The sequence below is a fragment of the Vipera ursinii genome (assembly GCF_947247035.1).
Source record: "Vipera ursinii genome assembly, chromosome: 2".
Classification (NCBI taxonomy): Eukaryota; Metazoa; Chordata; class Lepidosauria; order Squamata; family Viperidae; genus Vipera; species Vipera ursinii.
The window spans coordinates 117346868-117352796 of NC_139513.1; the positions used below are offsets into that span (position 1 = coordinate 117346868).

General features: G+C 41.8%; 1 long non-coding RNA gene across 1 annotated transcript; it reads right to left on the reverse strand.

The window, feature by feature from the left end:
- Window positions 1-869: 869 nt before the first annotated feature.
- LOC310633878 lies at window positions 870-5095 on the reverse strand. Its single transcript, XR_014491106.1, has 3 exons — window positions 4943-5095; window positions 4035-4097; window positions 870-2323 (listed from the first exon to the last, which is right to left on the reverse strand). It is a non-coding gene; the product is annotated as an uncharacterized lncRNA (long non-coding RNA).
- Between the last annotated feature and the right edge of the window lie 834 nt (window positions 5096-5929).

Consider the following 5929-nt stretch of genomic DNA (forward strand, 5'->3'; position numbering starts at 1 on the left):
CCTGCCGAGGCTTGGGGAGGTTTGGGGAGGCGCCCAAACCTCCCCAAACAGGAACGGAGACCTGCCGAGGTTTGGGGAGGTTTGGGGAGGCGCCCAAACCTCCCCAAACAGGAACGGAGACCTGCCGAGGTTTGGGGACGTTTGGGGAGGCGCCCAAACCTCCCCAAAGGTCGGCAGGTCTGCGCGGAGGAACGGAGACCTGCCGAGGTTTGGGGACGTTTGGGGAGGCGCCCAAACCTCCCCAAACAGGAACGGAGACCTGCCGAGGTTTGGGGACGTTTGGGGAGGCGCCCAAACCTCCCCAAAGGTCGGCAGGTCTGCGCGGAGGAACGGAGACCTGCCGAGGTTTGGGGAGGTTTGGGGAGGCGCCCAAACCTCCCCAAAGGTCGGCAGGAGGAACGGAGACCTGCCGAGGTTTGGGGAGGTTTGGGGAGGCGCCCAAACCTCCCCAAAGGTCGGCAGGAGGAACGGAGACCTGCCGACAAGCCTCGGCTACACAGGGTATTCCTGTGTATTCAGGCTTGCAAAATGGCGGATCGAGCCTCTGCTGGCGGCAGAGGCTTGCAGAACGGCGGATCGGCTTATACTCGAGTCAATAACTTTTTCCAGTTTTTGGGGGTGAAATTGGGGGTCTCGGCTTATACTCGAGTCGGCTTATACTCAAGTATATACGGTACCTTGTATTTTGCTCTGGGAAGTCGGGGGGGGGGGAGGGGGGGAGGAGGGGAAGTAGAGGGAGGGGAGGCAGGGGAGGGAGGAGGGAGAGGGGGGAGATAGGGGGGAGGTAGGGAGGGGAGGAGGGAGGGGGAAGGGGGGTTTTTCAAAGGAAAATTGTATTTTAAAACTTTTCAATAAAAAAAAAAGAAAACTGGTTAGTCTCATAGGTTTTTAATGCTGAATTCAAATGTTTCAGAACTTTTCTATCAGGTATGGTGTCCGAGTGATACATAACTTACTGTTGATAATAGCCTATATTTACAGTTTAATCTGAAGCACGAGTGTCACCAAAGATTGTCTAGTGGCTTTTATCTCAAAGACCCAGTCAGCCAGCATACTGGGACTCAACTATTCTTGGTTTTCCCATGTTTCAAGTATCCTGAGGAAATTATTTACCATACTCATCACTGACTATGCTGAGGTTGTCAGGGAAAAAGTCCAAGTGATGAACTTTCAATGACATGTTATGTTCTACTGCTTAGTGTTTTGTGAATTTCTTGCTTTGTTATTCTCCAAACTGTTTGTGAATAAATGAGGTATGTCTGGGCCATTCTTTCTGAGCTTGATGGGTTTTTCTTTTTCTTTTTGCTGTCCTACTCATGGAAAAAACACTTTGCTTTGTGTATCCAAACTGCAGGCTGAAAAAAGTACAGTGACTTTCAGACTTCCAAAAACAGTCCATTTATGTTTTTCACACTGGATCTTTTCTTTCATGTTCTCATACAGCTCTTTCATGTTAGCAGCATGGGCTAACACATAGATGATAAATTATTTCCATTATGAAAAAGAGCCTTCCAATTAACTTTCAAGGAGCCAACGATTAACATTGTGTTCATGGCCAACAGTCTCCATAACTGAATAGACGTCTTTACAAAACACTAATCCAACTTATTGGGAGAAGAAATTGTTTTACATTCATTATGGTGGCTATGAAAGAAAGAAAAATCTTAACTATCATGACAGTGAAGATTCCCTTTCATTTTGATCTTAAATGTTCACCCTGCTTCTAAGACAACTTCAAATCATGAACAAGATTGTTCAGATCCCCTTGCATCAACAAATGCAACTCATTTCAGATAACCTGAAATGTTACAACAGAATGAAGGCTTTCCTTTTCTGCTTTACCTAAGTGCCATCTTTATTATTAGTCACTGTCACTAAATTTTTAGAAACTTTGGTGCAGTAAAACTCTTACTACACGGGACTAGCTTCATTGCAGTTGGTAAATCTAGCTAATTCATAGCGTGCTTATTTTAGAGGTGATCCCTGTTGCGCTTGTTAGGCAGAAATAAAATGAATTGGCATGTGTGCTAATTCCTCCACTCTAAAAAATCTGATACAGATATGCTACTATAATTAACATAAAACACCATAATGTCACTAATTAAACAGAATAGGGTCATAAAAAATAAGCCTGATAGAAAAAAAATGACTTCATTTTTGAATTCAGCATGAAAAAGTTTGCTTAGAACACTTATTACAATCCTTGTGAAAAAAAATGTTGACTGTTTATCTTTCCACCTGATGTATATATCAGACTTGGATCAATGAAGGCAAATTTAGTTCTTCCTGCAGAATTTGAGCACTGCACTTCAATAATGTTTACCTGGAAAAAAAAACATAAGATACAATAAGTAAGCTTCAAACGTATGTTTCCTCAATTTTTTTCTTTCTCCCTCTGGGCTTGACTGGGAGAATATAAATATGGACCAAAGTTATACATAAAATATAACTGAATCAAGTTCCTTCAAGGACAAAATGTTCTACTAAAACTCAACAATTCCATTGATGATGCAAAATAATTAAGCCTAGCCAGGGCAACTGGAATGAGGCAAAATGAGAATATGAATGCTTAAAACCTTCTAATCTTACTAGACATCTATGCTACTGCATTCAAGCATGTGCTAGAACACTGCTTGGGAATTATGTCCATCAGCAGATAGCATGTTCAGCTTATAAATTAAATTCTTGTAGTTGAAACTGATTTCACATAACATTTGTTGGACATTTCTCTGTTTAATATTTTTCATATTCAAAATACTATATATTCAATCTTAGAATGATTTCTTTTTTTACAGATTTTAAAAAAAGCAGAGTAAAGCAGAGTAAATATCTGACTAACCTAAGAACTGAATCTGGAATTTAATCTCCAATTTTTATTATATCATATTCTGTTGCAGGTACTTATGAGAAAATATGAGTTTTTCTCTCTGCTTCCTTATTTTATCCTTCCAATATCTTTCAAACAGTCAGGTTAAATAAGGGTCAATCTAGAGATTTTTGGTGAGTTTTAAACCTGAGTCTTTACTCAATTATTCATCACATTGAGATGATCTTGTGGCAATAAAATGTTTAGCAACTTTGTTGAGGCAATGTTGGTCCTCTTTACAGAAGAGCTCCAAGACTGAGCACAAGGGCTCCCTGTGCCAAGGTGACCATTTAATTTAGCACTCCATGAACAAAGGTAACCAGACTAATCTGTTACCTACAGAACAGTAAGAGTGCGTGTGTATGTGTGTGTGTGACTCTACAAAATACAGCCAGTATAGCTTGGTGGTCAAGATACTGGACTTGTAAGTGGGAGAGACTGGTTCAGGGTCTTAGAGTTCATTGGAAGATTTTAGACTAGTGATTGCAACCCAACCGATCTCATATGGTTATTACTGGATCTAATATTAGGAGAAACCTTAAGGAAACTGCATACAAAACTTCAGAAATAACACAAACCTGTGGTCCTGTGCATATAAAATATAATGTAACATTAGAATTATATATTAATTTCTCATATATGCGCATTATATTCTTGTACACAAGAGATAAGGAGGGCTACATTTTCCCTATTCACAGAATTTCTTCAAAAATTTAAAGCTCGGTGGCTTTCCTAATTATTATGGTTTCATACCCACTTATAAGTGCATGAATTAGATAAATGTGAATGCCTCTATTGTGAGAAAAAAATTCAGCAATGCTAAGTGAAATGGGAATTATCACTTATACTGTGCACACTTAAGCTTGATAAAAATGTTATTTTAGTACTGTGCTTTTGTTATAGGGGTTTCTTTTTCAATTGAAGTTATTTCCATGTTAATTTTGTTTCTTAAGATTTATTGTTATATATTACTGGGTTAGGAACGGTAGAAACAATTCAACACTCATTCTGTTTGAATAAGCACAGTACCATTTGAAGATCTATTTAGAAATTTGGCTTATATGTAACAATTAATATATTTAATTTCACATTTTTCTTATCAAGTGACTTAAAAGTCAAATTACTGCATCTAGAACACTAAGAAGAGTTTGAAATACAAGATGGTTACCTAGAGAGAGTTGCTGCAAAATAGCCATTTTTCGGTTTTCTTCTCATTTAATAGTTTCAGCATCTGTAAGAAACACTGATTAGCCACTGGTAAAAATAAAAATGTAACTGCAGGATTCCCAATATTTATCACAAAAGGGAAATTTTAAAAAAATTAGGCACAAGATCAGTTGCTTGCCCCTGTGCTTCAAATTTTACTTTTAAAAACAAAAACCAAATATAGTCACCCAATATAACTAGTTACAGCAGTCAAAGCCCCAACAATCATAGAAAACCTATACACACTGCACATCACAAGTTAGCACATCTTTTCCTTAGTCTATGGCAGAGGTCTTCAAACTTGGCCCTTTTATGACTTGTGGGCTTCAACTCCCAGAATTCCTCAGCCAGGAATGCTGGCCGAGGAATTCTAGGAGTTGAAGTTCACAAGTCCTAAAAGATCTACGTTTCAAGACCCCTGGTCTCAGCTCGACACAAGAAATCTGTATGCAGTATCATACATGACCATCAGGTTCCTGTAAGAATGCTCACACCTGTTACTGCATAAGGCGGATCCCTTAAAAGGAACGTATCGCCTTTTCTTAATCTAGGGCAAAGTCAGGCTCACTGGTATAAAGCAGGACCCCAGGAGCCCAGCCACACAGCAGCCATTTCCTAGCCCATGAACGTAATCCCAGCAAACTTTAGCACGTTATCTGAAATGTGCTGGACTGGACAGTATCCCTAATTCAAACGTGCAGTCTTCTCCTATCTCCTAGCCAGCAGGTCCCAAACGTGCTAAATGCGAAGTCCCATAAGCCGAAGGCAGCATGACTTAAGAACCTGGTAGGGCAGGAAGAGGGTGGTGAGAAGCTCCGGGGAGAAAGAAGCCAAAGGAAGCCCGTCAGGGTGGGCGAGGAAGAAGCCCACCTTCTATCACCAAGGCCCGAGGCTCTCCTATCTCACGTCGGCTCGCCATCTTGAGATACCGCCGGGGAGGGAAGGAGGAGCGAAAGGCGAACTCCGCCGGCTGCCGCTCCGCCGTCTCCCAGCCAGGCCAGAGGAGGCGGGGCTCCGTTGGCGGACCACTCGTGCGCCTGCGCACTCAGAGGAACGCTAAAGCTACGGGAGCTATGGGAGGAAAGTGTTCTTTTTGCGCATGCTCCCCGTAGTTCCCTTCTGCACGCACGCTCGCTGGGCAGACCACGAATTCAATATAGAGCAGGGCGAGAGCTATTTGAGTTATTATTTGAGCGTTGGAGCAGACACTGCTTCATGGAGAATACATTTTCACGCTATAGAAAGAAGGTTCTTGTTTCTGAGGTGGCTGACCATGTTGCTGGGAATGGTGGGTTTATATACCTTCTTGGGCAGGGGGGGGTCTTCAAATTTGGCCCTTTTATGATTTGTGGACTTCAACTCCCAGAATTCCTCAGCCAGCGTGCCTGGCTGAGGAATTCTGGGAGTTAAAGTCCACAAGTCATAAAAGGGCCAAGTTTGAAAACCCCTGTTCTTGGGCTTTTGTGTTTGGAGTTGTTCCTGTGGCGTGAACTTTGACCTGAGGTCCAGTGTGCCCTTCTGGTATTCTAATGGTGGTGGGTTAATCCTACTATGTCCTAAAGGTCATGTCCTGCTTCCCTGTGGCTGATGGCTATGTCCTGTGTTGGATATTTTGGGTGAGGGTTTGTTGATTCTAGGGATCTTTGTCTTTCTAATCCCATCAGCCCTAAGCTTCCTGGCTCCAGTCTTTCTGAAAGTTATCAAATCTGCATTTCTACAGACCTGGCCTTTGCTTGGGGCAAAGAGATTTGGGGGGGGGGTTTCTGCCTAAGATTTTCTATTATTCCTTTGGAGAAATATATTCTGCTTTTTTTTTTAATATCCCCCAAAGTAATTCATTCTCTGGGGGTATGTGCT